The 14945-nt window shown below is 37.8% G+C and overlaps 1 long non-coding RNA gene across 1 annotated transcript; it reads right to left on the bottom strand.

Moving 5' to 3' along the window:
- Window positions 1-5991: 5991 nt before the first annotated feature.
- LOC147487028 (uncharacterized) lies at window positions 5992-6937 on the bottom strand. Its single transcript, XR_015203233.1, has 3 exons — window positions 6522-6937; window positions 6304-6427; window positions 5992-6198 (listed from the first exon to the last, which is right to left on the bottom strand). It is a non-coding gene; the product is annotated as an uncharacterized LOC147487028 (long non-coding RNA).
- Between the last annotated feature and the right edge of the window lie 8008 nt (window positions 6938-14945).

Here is a 14945-nt window from a genome sequence, read left to right as displayed (position 1 = left end):
AAGAGGATGTGATTATGTTAATAACACTTTGATGGTTTAATGAATAAAAGTGCATTCTTTCCGGATCGATTGCATTCTCATTATCATTTTATCATCTCATATGTATGTCGATTAGGGTTGGACCGGGTTCACTCACATGAACAAGTCACTTCCATTTTAAACAGATGGGAGTTTAGCTTGACAAGTCACTAAACCTTATAGGAAGGGTGGACCTAGTGTCTGTCGAGTCATGCCCCTTCTTATAATTGGATAAGAAGAAACAGCTTCATAGGGAAGATTCGTCTAAACATACAAACGGTTGTTTCCAAGTGGGAGCATAGTATCCTTGGAATTGTCATTAGGGATGACAACACTTGTATGGTATGAGTGGACATACAGATATCTATTGTTAAGTAAACAAATTAGATACTCTTGCCATGACATGTTTTCACACAACATGTGTATAGTTGACCACCTGAGAGCAAGAAAAGAAATATCCCTAAAATTCTTGCTATGTGAGCTCTATTGATATATTTTTTGTTTAAAACATATCGAATGGTACCCTCCTTGAACTTTTGACCTTGTCAAGAAAATAAGAGGACTACTCGTAACTTTGGTTTGCTCCCCATAAGCTCTTACTAAAAGGCATTTGGATGCATCTTTGGGAAGTTGGTAGAACTCGACGACAATGACTTGGGTGCAAAGGGGTAAAAGAACTGAAGGTTTATCACACAATCACTGGGATTCTACCTGGCCAGGACAATTGATGATAATTGTGAATCATGTGATACGTTTTTGACTTTATGGTGTGGACTCATAGGGATGAGTGCTATTTGTCAAAGTGATGAAACAAACAGATCTTGGGGTATACACACACTCTCCGGATATTAGGTTTTCGGATTCATCTTCTTTAAGATCACTTTCATGGTAGATCACTGTGTCGTGCTTTTCATTGCGACTTGCTACTTCACAGATATCATGATACGTGTGCTAGGGTCACACGAACCATTTGCCGTGTGAGACACACAAATGGCTAAGCATTCTACTTAAATGCTTCTCTTAGAAACCTTCTTCGCCGTTGTGGGCGAGTGGGAGATGTTGGAAATAAGGTTGGATAGACGCCCACCAAGATAAGGATAAACCACTGAGTATAGGACTCTATCCTATCAGATATTAGATGAGTATAGGACTCTATCCTATCAGATATTAGATGAGTATATGACTCTATCCTATCTGATATTAGATGAGATTAGACTCTATCCTATCGGATATTAGATGAGTATATATGACTCTATCCTATATCTCGATATTAGATGAGTATAGGACTCTATCCTATCCAATATTGAGGAGGTGGGAACCTCTATAAATAGACCCCCACCTCTCACATATGAATCATCCTAACAACAAAAGCTCTCTCTCTCCTTTAATGGCAGCCTCCAACATTTTCTAAAGTAGAGCCGGTGAATTTGTGGAGATTCCATAGGTGGTATCCTCCCTAGCCATTGTCAGTTCTTGGTTCTTGGTTCGTGAAAAAAGGTTGCTTCCGTTCGTGGTTGGAACTTGACTCAAAAAAAGTTAAGAAGAAGAAGATCTTGAGTGTGCCAAGAACATCTTCTCCCGTAGATCAAAGCTTGGAACTTCAAATTGAAAGTCTGTGACCAAGGTACGATCTTCTGTTTCCGCTGCGCTATTTTATGCATGTGGTATAACGTAATTGTATATATCGTAGGAATCATGCATGAGATATCGATAAAATCCTACAAGTCTCATTTTCAAAACTTGAGGCGTGAAAAGTTCTAAAAAGGTGGTAAATTTGTTTACGCATTATTGAACTTTATTGTATATATCATTTCAGAGAACGAAGGAGTATCTTGTTTCATGTATTCTTGGTTTACGCGTTATTAATTTCATGGATGTATAAGTGTCATAGCGTTGCATATCATAAAAACTAAAATATCACATAGCAGTAAATACACGTACACAAGTATATTTAGAAAGGTCTTAGCCTAAAGCCAAGCATGCTAATAGCCCTAGACCTATCCTAATAGCCCAAATCATAATCCGAGTTAAAACGTCAAATCTGGTCAACTAGTCAAAGTCAACTCTGGTCAACGGTCAAAGTCAACTCTGGTCAACAGCAGTCAACTGGTCTAAACTTATCTAACCCCAAAAGCCCAAAGCCTAAGGCCCATAGTCTAAACTTAAGTCTAAAAAAAAATCTAAAATTTAAAACACAAGCCCACCCACGATATTCGGGGCCTAAGCCTAACAAAACACAAAAATAACTTCACTGTTCATCTTCCTCACCAACGCCTCCACCTCCAGCCACCACCAATCAGCCACTCGCCACCACAAGTGAACCCAGCGGTTTGGTTCCTTTTTCAAACCCCTACCTATTTATACTAACAAATCACGATTCCCTTATACTGGGTAAATCGAGGTCGACGCCATTAATGGCTCCTCTAGAGCTTCAACATCCCCAACCACAACAAAATCAACTCTCCATTAACCGAATTTAACCTACAACAAAACCCCATCTAACCATACAAAGAAAACGCGATTTCCCCCACTTCTCAAAATACATCCGACTGCCATTAAAGCTCTCTTAGAGCTTCCACAGGTATCGCTCGGCACCACTGAGCCATGTCCACTCAACACACAACCCTCAACACCTTACCCAATATCCTCCATGTTCAATTCAATCGACAGAAAACAAATCCAAGATATAGAATTCATCAGACATCAATGAAAACAGTTTACATTCTCAACAATCAATAAGTTTTTGATTAAATCTAAGCACGATGAAATACTTAATTCCATGGAAACTCGATTCCATTTGTGGTTAAACAGAAAGACAACGTCTTCCATTTTCCCTCGATATTCGAGGACGAGGTTGCAGTATATCTGTTCCTCTGCGTATACATCTTGTTTTCCTTTGATATACCATATAGTTCAAACAATAACATGCTTATACAACCAAATTTCCACAACTTTACAGTCAAAAACAAAAATGACGATCCAGCAGTAAAACAACGTATTAAAGATGTTCAAAGTGTAATTTTTTTATATATTTGAAAGTATCTACTCACCTTTAGCGCGCTTCGACTATCAACCAGCTACCAGAAAAACCTTTCTTTTCTTCTTTTAGTAAAATCCCGTTTTTCTGTATAAAACTCTCGTTGTGTTTTTCCCCAAAAACTCTTCGTGAGAAAACTCACCGAAAAACAAGGACAACATTTATCTATTTACCTATGGGGCTTTTATCCTTATCTGATAGTTATCTATATTTAGTTTAACCTATTATTATTATTATTATTATTATTATTATTATTATTATTATTATTCTTAGGAAAATAAAACAATAAAACACGGGGTGTTATAATATTCCTCCAAGACCTTTTCGTGACAGCTGTGGGAAGCCATTTGGTCGCCGTGCACCTTACAAATTTTGTCAAGAGATGAAAACTTTATTGCCTGGTGAAATGTAGAGACTAATGCGCCCATGCTGTGGAGCCAGTCCCTTCCTAGGATTGCATTGTAAGGGGATTTGCAATTCATCAGAAGGAATTCAATGTCGATTAACTTGTCAATTAGCGTGACTGGTAAAGAGACTCTTCCTACTGTGGTTGTTGCTGCTGTTCTGTCAAACCCAATGATTGAATTATTTTCTGCAATAATTAAATTTTCTGACAGCTGCATGTTCTTGTAGCAACCTGCAAAAACGACGCTGACAAAACTCCATTATCTATCATGATGCGCTGAACTCGCCATAATATAACGAAAGCTGAGATGACGGCAGCATCATAATGAGGATGATGGACGCCAATTAGATCTCTATCACTAAAACATAGGGGACCAGGCTCTGTAGTTTCTGAACGAATTCCTTCAACAAAATCAATGTTATTGACGTGATAAAATTCACGCAAGAAACCGAACTTAGCTCGTTGTTCATTTTGCTTCACAGTTTTTGAAAGCAAAAACTCGTCTAATTGTCCCTTGTCGACTAGTCTATGTATTTTTCCCTTAAGGGATCTGCACTCTTCTGTTTCATGGCCGAAATCATTATGGAAGTGACACCAAAGATTTTTGTCACGTTTAGACTTAGTGCGTTCAAGTAAAGGGGATCAGAGGAAAAAGTAAGTTGCATCCCTTGATCTTCTCATATATCGCATCATACTTGGTATTTAATGGAGTGAGCTTCATTTCCTCATGAACTATGTTAACATTTTCTGATTTCTGTTGTTGCCCTTCCGATATGTTTTGCTTATGTTTTACTTTACCTTTGTTTGTTTCTTTACTCCGAAAGTCTTTATCTCTGGAAGCTTTTGATCTAACATCTTCGTCCACATTAATAAACTATTGCGTTCGTGCAAACAAATAGGATTTTGATTGTGGGGGGTCCCGTACAAGGGAGTTGTAGATTCCATTTTATCAAAATGAACTCCTTCCTTGAATGCATGAATGATCATTACGTCAGGGACATCGGTGACCTCTGCTTGTACTTGGCGGAAACGAATTACGAACTTTGCCACTGCTTCATCTTTTTGCTGCTTGGTGTTAAGCAAGATGTTGACATCCTTAGGACGTGTCCAATTATGCTTAAACTGATCTGTGAATTGGTTTGCTAATTCCTGGAATGACGCGATAGATTGAGCTGGCAAGCTGGAAAGCCAATGTAGACGGAAAAAGTTTGCATAAGAGGGGGTCATCTCTGTGCCAGAGAATTAGCCTACTTTAAACTCCATAATATGATCGTTCAGGTCACCTCCTGCTTCTTTGAACGTAGGAAGTTTTGGTTGTTTGAATCCTTCCTGATGCTCTACATTTTGTATCTTTAGGGAAAATCTCTCGACAAGGTATTTCACTGCAAGGTATTTCCATTGTGCATCAGCGACACCAACGTTGGTTATTATTTTCTTGACAATGTCTTTGATTTGTTGTTCCGTGAATGGTGCGCCTGTAACTTCTAGATTTCCGATTTGAGGAGTAATTTCACCACGTTGCATCTCACGGTGTTGTCGCCCCCAACTTTTGCTTGCTTCAATATTTGGTTGGTTTCTTGGGCTGCGAGACCTATGTTGATAAAAAGGGCTAAGCTGTCGAACTGGGAAGGTGCTTCTTTGGTGTCGTCGTACTCTAGGCTGACCTTTGTTAACCTGTCTGTATCGGTTTGCTGCATTCAAGCCATGTCTAAGGTCATGTTGCAATTCGTCTCTGAGGTCTTGATCTTGGCGTCCAACATTGCGCCTTATGGTGGATGTTGTCCACCTTTCTGATGCGCTATGATCAACCTTCAATGATCTTGTCATGTTATGACCACTGCTACGCCTAGTGTTGTTGGTATTTTGAGATCTAGATCGCCTTCTTGAATGGGATGTATGTCTGCTTGACCTTGAGTGATTTTGATGATGCTCAGGGACAGGCTCCAATGGATCTTGCCGGTGTGGAAGATGCAGCATCGGCGTCATCCCTTTGTACTTGCTCCCCTTTATCTAGTTGCTTCTGTAAGTAGTTGTTATGTTCTTTCTCTCTTCTGAATCTCTGACGCAACACTTCTAAAGGCACATCTTCATCTCCTATCTCCATATTCTCTGAATCCGCTTTGTTTTCCTCTAGATCTTGAGAATGAGTTATTGGAGCCTCTAGTCGCCTAGGTAATGCGTCTAGAGGTTTGAAGGCCGCGTTAGATCGCGGGGTTGATTCATGGAGGTTTGAAGGAACGGGATCGGGTAAGCTTATAGATCGGAGAAGCGGAGGGTTGATTCATCAAAGGTCCGACTAGTCGGAACCGGGATTATGGTCGCCAAAAGTTGTTTTTCTTCTTCTTGTTGTAATCTTGCGTTCTTGCTCACTTGAGATCTTGTTGTTTTGCCATTACCGAATCTTGGAAGAAAGAATGTGTAAAGTCTTTAATAGGCATCTTGCCAATTATGTTTGAAACGGGTTGTTTAAGAACTCGAAGGTTGGTACCTTCAAGTATCCAAACTTATGGCATGCCATAATCTTGGGCATTGTGCCTAGTAGTGAGTGGCACTATAATGGTACCCAACAATGGTTGTTTATAAGGGTGCAGATATGGTGGCACATACAGTGTTCATACAGGTTGTTTCTTATTGTATCCGTCTTATTGGCATCAAGTGTGGATTGAGCAAATGTCGCTTCCTTTGCAACCTGAGATTTCTCTGTGGCATCTTTTCCTGCATCTCCCCCCAGACGTGCCTGGACATATTAAAGAAACCAAGAATTAAGTAAAGAAATATCTGTTATTAGAAATAAGGCATGTAATATATACAAAGTAGCAGTCCAAAAAAATTCTGTAAAGACCTGAAGACTTCACAATACTCAATAGACTCTCCTGGTAATCAACAGCGGCAAAAGAGTTGCTATTCAGCTCCATATTCTGTGTTTCCATGAACGCTTGCATGATCCATGCATCAGTTTTCACAAGCTGCAGAGCAAGAGCATAGTGAGCTCACAATAATAAAATAGTACGGACCAAACTGAAGACTACCTTTTACAGATCAAAGAAGTGATAGACCCACCTCCAAATCTTTGTTTTCACTTGCTCTCCTGAATGCTGCTTCCACTAACCAGTGACCATGCATCCTTAATGCCAAACCGCCTTTCTTACGAACTTCTCTAGAAGAAATGCTAGTTGTGAGACTGATCAAAGTATGCTCACACCTGACATTTCTGGATTGTGCTTCTCCAAGAACATCTGAAAAAGCCTTCAGCAAAAAATAAGCGCTGCTGGTCAAATCATCGCCTGCCGACTTAAACTCATGAGCCAACCCAAATTCTGCTTGTCGCTTGGCTCACAACTTTGGAGGACCCGTATGGGGTCAAATCCAAGGTTAGTTTTCCGCATGTCACGGATATACGGAACCCATAATTTTATTAAATTCTCATCGTAGCGCAAAAGAATGCTTTTTTTTTTTTCTAATGAATTTTGCAAGGCATCAAACTTCTTCCCAAAAGCCTCGAGAAGTTCTTTTCCGCGACGTTTTTTTTTTCTCTTCCTAGATGTCTCCACAATACCAGTTGTTTGTCACTCGACGGACCTGTGGGGGCCCACCTTAATACAGCATCACTATAGATAGCAACGGAATTCCACATCCCAAAATCAATTCCAGCACCAAATGAATGCTCATCTAGAAAGATACATAATGAGTCACCAATAAGAACAATTTTATCCCTGCTTTGAAATGCCAGGCTGCTAGCATCGACGATACTATCAGAGTGGCTTTCTTTAACAAGAGCATTTTCTGACGTAGGTATTGTAGGAAACTTATTCCAAAAAATATACTTATTGTTAAGTAAACAAGAAAATCAAATTGATATGAACAAACCTTTAATTTCAACAAACAAACAAACCTTTTAGTTCAACTAATGAACTTAATTTACCAATGATTAAATCCGAGCCTAGTGAAGATTCACTATGTCCTTAAGACAGATTTTCCCCCTCACGGTGCTTGAAGGTTGATGGGAAACTATCTCCCAAGATAGAACGGATTTCCTTCTATAGAAAGCTAGCACTTCAATTCTATAGACTCAGCGAACACAACATAGTATTTGACTAAGAATAGGGGGAGAAGAGAAAGATCAGAACTCTGTGTGATCTGGTGTATTTTTCTCTCCAAATTCATCCACTATTTATAGGTGAGTGGTGCCTTTTCGAAACAACACAGTGACTCTTGGGAAAAAGTAAGCAACTCTTTGAAAAGTCACATATTTCGAAAGGACACACCATTTCGGCATATAGCAATCTTTGTTTGAACCGGTGCCTATTTCGAAAAGGTTGCACCTTTTCGGCATGATGCCTCTTGTTTCAAACCGGTGCATATTTTGAAAAGGTCGCGACCTTTTCGGCATAATGCACTATTTCAAACAAATCGCCATTTTGAAAATGTTTTTCTTACATTACGCGTCTTTGTTTCAAGAAAAACCTATTTCATCTTAAGTGGGGGTAACTTGGGAGACAAACTACTCATTCATATTTAAATGAATTTGAGCAAATCATTTTTCTAACAATCCCCCACATGAATGAAAATTTGGCTTCTTCTATCATAAACATCGGATTTCTGTTCTTTTACAAATGAAAAGATACCGCATCAGGTCAAGTAGCATAGGAGGCCTTGAACTTGCCTTAGTGAAAGACGATCGGATTTAATTGGACGATCAGTAGACTTCAATTAATGTCCTTGAACTGTCAGCCGTTTGTATAAACCTAGACAATCATCTTCACGCCAGCATCGCCTCGAATTTGTTGGTTCTCACGTTTGTGTTCATTTTGGCCTTGAACACTTCTTGGTTTTAGATAGTGCTTTTGAGATATTTGTCTTTAAAATTCTCATAGAAGCGGCCCCACTTCTCAAGACTAACATAGGTGATTTCTATAAAGAGTATATCCGCAATACTCCACTTGGATAACATAACTTTTCAAGATATAGTAAATCATTAAAAGCTTGACTTATCCTGGTTCTCGCGGCAGATATGCACTATCTTATATAGGAATGAGTTAAAGTATAATATTACTCTCCAGTGCTAACTGAGTCACAAACATAATTCAGTTGGCCCATTGAACCTAGATCTTGGGATCTCCAGTCAACTAGGTTGGTTTTTCTATTATGATGACTCTTGGTTGATTATCTCAAAAGGTTTAAGCCCATTCCCCTTGATAATCTTTCTACTTGCTCTCTTGTTAAACCTTTTGTAAGCGGATCCGCAATGTTATCTTTTGACCTTACATAGTCGATTGAGATAACTCCATTTGAGAGCAATTGTCTAATCGGTATTATGTTCACGGCGTATATGTCGAGACTTCTGTTATACATGCTACTGCGGCTTTCTACCAATAGCAGATTAGGTCGTCACAATGTATATACACGCGTTTGTTGGTAATGAGTTTAGCCCCAGTTTGGAATATCCTCTAAGAAATTTGAAGTCACTTTCGGCTTCTATGACCTCGTCCAACGCTATGAATTCTAATTCCATAGTGGACCTTGCTATGCATGTTTGCTATAAGGATTTCCTTGAAATTTATGCATCTCTCCTAGAGCAAAACACCACATTTGATGTCTTTTGAGTAATGCTTCAACAAATTTCCAATTTTGAATTGATTAATTCAAGAAGATACATAATCCCCCACATTTTTCTAATTTCTCATGACAAAGTCAATAAATTGGAAAACCATTTAGATATATGTTTTTCAAGTGAGGCTTCTTGTTAAAGAATGTCACATATCATTCATATAGTGTCGAAAACACTTCTAAGACCTCAATTTTGCTTACAAATATGCTTATAAAACAATATCTTAAACAATCTTCTTTATTGACACTCTTTGGCGCAATAGTAAAACACATATATCTTACAAATAATACAATATTTTTAGAACCCTTTTAGCACCAGCCATTCCTAACATCTGGAATGAAGCAAGGATTCTCGGAATCTTGGATCATAATTCCCTCTAAGTGTGGCATTACCACCACCTTGTTTGCTTTCAAGAAGTCCATTCCAAGAATGACTTGAAAATGGTCTAAGCGAGCTACCGTCAGGTCCACCTTTCCTCGCCAGTTGTGCATCTTAATGTCAACTTCCAAAGCGAGTCCTTTCACCGGTTCGGCTTCTTGGTTCAAGCCTCTCATAGAGCCTGTACATTCTGCAAGTTTCAATCCAATAGCTCCGGATACATACTCAGAGATTAACATATGAGTTGAACCAGTATCTACCATTGCTAGTAGACACCCGTAGTTGTTGAGTTCCACTTCTACGAACATAAGGTCATCATCGGGGACCAAAATATTCATACCATTCAACGAACTAGTAGGTAAAGCAAATGAAATAGGAATAGTATTAATAGGAGAACCTGGTGGTGTTGTCATTTCTATTCTGAAATAGAAACACACTTTGTTATTCCTTTTCAGTAAGAGACCAACAGTGCAGGAGATGTCCTTTTGAGTAGGTGAAAAAATTGGAACCAAGGAAAGACTTCAGTTCGTCAACGTGTGATCAAATCAATGATTTTTCCCTCCTGTTGTGACTCTCTTTCAACTTGTTAAAGCGGATAATAAAACCTCAAGACTTTAATAAGAGACGAACTCACTTCTGTCTTTTACTAGAAACTAGAAAGTCGATCACGTGAAAGAAGAAAAAAAAAACATTCTGCTTTAAACTTTTGTTTTTGTTTCCAAATGAGTCAAAACTCACTACACATGTCATCCATTGGTGTCATGTAAACATGCAATCCTAACCGCCACTTCTAAAAGTAACTGTTAATGAGTTGCCATATATTGTCCAATCTTTAAATGGCTGCAACGGTTCACACCAAATAAACTGTACTGGACAAGCTATTTTACAAACAGTTTGCATCAGTAGGGCCCAAGCCATAATAGAAACACTGGTAAATCTACGGTGCGCTCCAAGAGTATGTAATTAACTAGAAATACAATAATACATACCTGCCCCAGTTACAAAAAACGTGTCTGCGACATATCAATATTTTGACCACCGCTTCTCAACGAAACGTGAACAAAACACTTTTAAAAAATATTAGTTCATTAACAATAAGTATAGCCAAAATTAATTCAACCAAATTAATACAAGGCAATAAAGAATCTGTCTTAAGTTTGTAGGAAACTTATTCCAAAAAATATACTTATTGTTAAGTAAACAAGAAAATCAAATTGATATGAACAAACCTTTAATTTCAACAAACAAACAAACCTTTTAGTTCAACTAATGAACTTAATTTACCAATGATTAAATCCGAGCCTAGTGAAGATTCACTATGTCCTTAAGACAGATTTTCCCCCTCACGGTGCTTGAAGGTTGATGGGAAACTATTTTGAAAAGTCACATGTTTCTTTATTGGAAAAACCACATGTGGGGGATTGTTAGAAAAATGATTTGCTCAAATCCATTTAAATATGAATGAGTAGTTTGTCTCCCAAGTTACCCCACTTAAGATGAAATGGGTTTTTTCTTGAAACAGTACGTAATGTGAGAAAAACCTTTTCAAAATGATGCATTTGTTTGAAATAATGCATTATGCCGAAAAGGTGCAACCTTTCGAAATGTGCACTGGTTTGAAACAGTGCATCATGCCGAAAAGGTGCAACATTTCAAAATAGGCACTGGTTCGAAACAGTGCTATATGCCGAAATGGTGTGTTCTTTCGAAACATGTGACTTTTCAAAGAGTTGCTTACTTTTTTCCAAGGGTCACTGTGTTGTTTCGAAAAGGCACCACTCACCTATAAATAGTGGATGAATTTGGAGAGAAAAATAGACCAGATCACACAGAGTTCTGATCTTTCTCTTCTCCCTCTGTTCTTAGTCAAATACTATGTTGTGTTCGCTGAGTCTATAGAATTGAAGTGCTAGCTTTCTATAGAAGGAAATCCATTCTATCTTGGGAGATAGTTTTCCATCAACCTTCAAGCACCGTGAGGGGGAAAATCTGTCTTAAGTTTGTAGGAAACTTATTCTAAAAAATATACTTATTGTTAAGTAAACAAGAAAATCAAATTGATATGAACAAACCTTTAATTTCAACAAACAAACAAACCTTTTAGTTCAACTAATGAACTTAATTTACCAATGATTAAATCCGAGCCTAGTGAAGATTCACTATGTCCTTAAGACAGATTTTCCCCCTCACGGTGCTTGAAGGTTGATGGGAAACTATCTCCCAAGATAGAACGGATTTCCTTCTATAGAAAGCTAGCACTTCAATTCTATAGACTCAGCGAACACAACATAGTATTTGACTAAGAGCGGGGAGAAGAGAAAGATCGAACTCGCGGTGATCGGTGTCCTTTTCTCTCCAAATTCATCCACTATTTATAGGTGAGTGGTGCCTTTTCGAAACAACACAGTGACTCTTGGGAAAAAGTAAGCAACTCTTTGAAAAGTCACATGTTTCGAAAGGACACACCATTTCGGCATATAGCACTGTTTCGAACCAGTGCCTATTTCGAAAGGTTGCACCTTTTCGGCATGATGCACTGTTTCAAACCAGTGCACATTTCGAAAGGTCGCATCTTTTCGGCATAATGCACTGTTTCAAACAAATGCATCATTTTGAAAAGGTTTTTCTCACATTACGTACTGTTTCAAGAAAAAACCCATTTCATCTTAAGTGGGGTAACTTGGGAGACAAACTACTCATTCATATTTAAATGGATTTGAGCAAATCATTTTTCTAACAGGTATCTCCTTCAAAAAGTTCAAGACTCTTTGCAGTTGGGAAGCTGCTAAGAAGCAGATACACAAGGGTGTTTCATATAACCCGAGTTCCCAAAGATGAGGAAAGTGAGGATTTAGAAGCTTCATACAGTATCTCGTGATCCTAGTGAGATGTAGCTCTGTAAGAGATTTGTTGATTAAAAGAACTAGTAACATATTATGAATGCTGATGAGCTTAGCTGCTCGCTCGGAATCATAACATATTGGCCAACTATGGGTCAAGAAAAACTCCCTACCCCTGCTCTTGCGAGTGGATTCCTCATCTGCTTCGTTGAGTTGCTCTACAAATGGTGGTGTAACAGAGTCTTTGTCTTGGCTGAGTTTATTTTTATAGACTTCAAATATGGACACAGCAGCGGCAGCATCTATATGGGTTTCCAAGTTCCATTAACAATCATTAATTCCCAATACCTATTGACTATTATAGGCAAGACTATAACACCCCTATTTTTATTCTCTTTTTTAATTAAATATATATTAAATTAAATAATAATAATAATAATAGACAGAAATAAAAAAATGATAAAGATTATAAAGAGATAGGGTAAAGTGGATAAACCCCATTTTTCGGGGTGGTTTTAAAACAAAAAAGAGTTCACACGTAGAGTTGATTTGACACACAGAGAAGAAAATAAAAAGGGAGTTTTTCACATAAAAGAGAAAAAAGGATTCTTGCTGGAAACCTACTGATAGATAGCTGCTAGCAGGAGCGTATCACGGGTGAGTAGATATTTTATTATCATTTATTGAACTATTAGATTTTTACGTGGCTTATACCCTATTTAAACTTCGGTCGAAAATATAGGTTTTTCCGTTTTGTTCTACTTATCCTCGAACTATTATGCGTATTGTTGAAACCAAGATATATTGATAAACAAATTTGACTACTAATTGTTGTTTTTAATTAGCTATACACTGTTGATATAAATTGTTATTATTAGAGTTGTTGATTTGGGAGTTTAAATGTTTGAATGGGTTGTTTTTTATTTGATTGATTGTATTGGATTGTGTTGTTTGAACTGTTCGAGTGAATATATAGGTTGTTGATTTATGTCAGTTGGTTATTGGTTGTTGATTGAGTTGGGTGTTTTGAATTTTGGTGATATTGAACAGTTGAATATCTGTAAAGGTGTTTAATGGAGTCGAACTAGATTTTGGGTAAGTGATGGGAATCAAGTTTTGATTATATTATAGTATGGGGTTTTATTAGTAACCCAAAACCGAACTGTTTCGGTGGTGTTTGGTGGTGTGTAGAGGTGTTGTTGAAGTCCCAAGGTTTGTTAATGGCGTCAAAAACGATTTTGGAGCAGTGAGGGATTTTAGTTTTAATTATACTAATAGGTTGGGTTTTTGAGGGGGAACAAAAATGAATTGTTTCATGGTGTTTGGTGGTCGCGTTGTGGTCGTTGATTCGGGGGAGATGAGCTGTTGAGACGAGGAAGAAGAAGGAGAATACCTCCATCGATTCTCTGTTTTTTTTGGGCTTGGGCCGGAGCAAAAGTCTTTTGTTTTTTTGGCTGGTTTTAAGTTTTTTGTGGGCTGGGTCTTTAATATTTTAAAGTGGGCTGATTCTAATCTTGTTTAGTGGGCTGGTTCTATTATTAAGATTTGGATCTGTTTGTCTTTAAATGATTTGGCGTGCTTTAGATGTCAGAAGTTTTGAGCTTAGCACTGGTATGAAAACATGAAAAAGTAAGGTCTGGAAGTCTGCTTTCCAACCCAACAACCTCGTTGCATTCCGAGGTTTGTGGATATGGTTACGGTGTTCAGAAGTTGGCACATCAGAATTTTTTGATTTCAGAAATCCGGTATGTGCCTGGTTTGGAATCGAGTTTTCATATAGTTAGGGTCAGATTCAAACTCTCGCCAAAACATGAAAAAATAATTTTTATGTGTCTGCTTTCCAAAACAATTGGCCTCGTTGCATTCCAAGGTCTGTGGTGATAGATATAAGGTCTAGAAATTTGGTTGACAGAAAATAGTGTGTCAGAAATCAGTTTCTGTGCACTGTGTTCAAGTCCAGTTTTAAAATAGTTAGGGTGAGAGTTAGAATTTTTATAAAATATAAAAAAAGTAAGATTTGGAAGTCTGCTTTCTATTCCAATTGGGCTCATCGCATTCCAAGACCCGTGGAATTAATTATGGTGTTTGGAAGTTTGACTGGCAGAAAACAGTGCGTTAGGAATCAGTTTTTGCACACTGTGTTCGAGCCTAGTTTTAGAATATTTAGAATGAGATTGAGTCTTTTTATAAAACATAAGAAAGTAAGTTCTGTGTGTTAGCTTTTCAACACAAAAAGCCTCGATGCATTTGGATATCTGTGGAAAGTATTGTGTCATTCGGAAGATAGTCCGTCATAAATCTAGTTTGTTGAAAAATTAGGATTTTTACTGTTTTCAACTTAAGTTTTCTTCTAGATGGGCTGAGGATGGGACTTCGAGTTCTACATGAAAAAATATGTCTACCTACCCTAGTTTCTAAATAATTAAGTTACATGTCATTTGGATGAATATATGAAAAACTATAGCATTAACTATGTGGATGATAAGAACTACGAAGGCTTGATTCCAATCTTGAAAGATTTGGATACGTAGGCAACTTTGAGCAAAAGTGCAGCCACTACACTACACTACACTATACTATATTATATATTAGTTATTAGTTATTGTGATAACTATATATGTACAATGTTAGTACTTAATTATGTACGGGATTGTAGTT

Source organism: Coptis chinensis, chromosome 7, assembly GCF_015680905.1.
Source record: "Coptis chinensis isolate HL-2020 chromosome 7, ASM1568090v1, whole genome shotgun sequence".
NCBI lineage: Eukaryota > Viridiplantae > Streptophyta > Magnoliopsida > Ranunculales > Ranunculaceae > Coptis > Coptis chinensis.
This window is presented reverse-complemented; position numbering and strand designations above follow the sequence as displayed.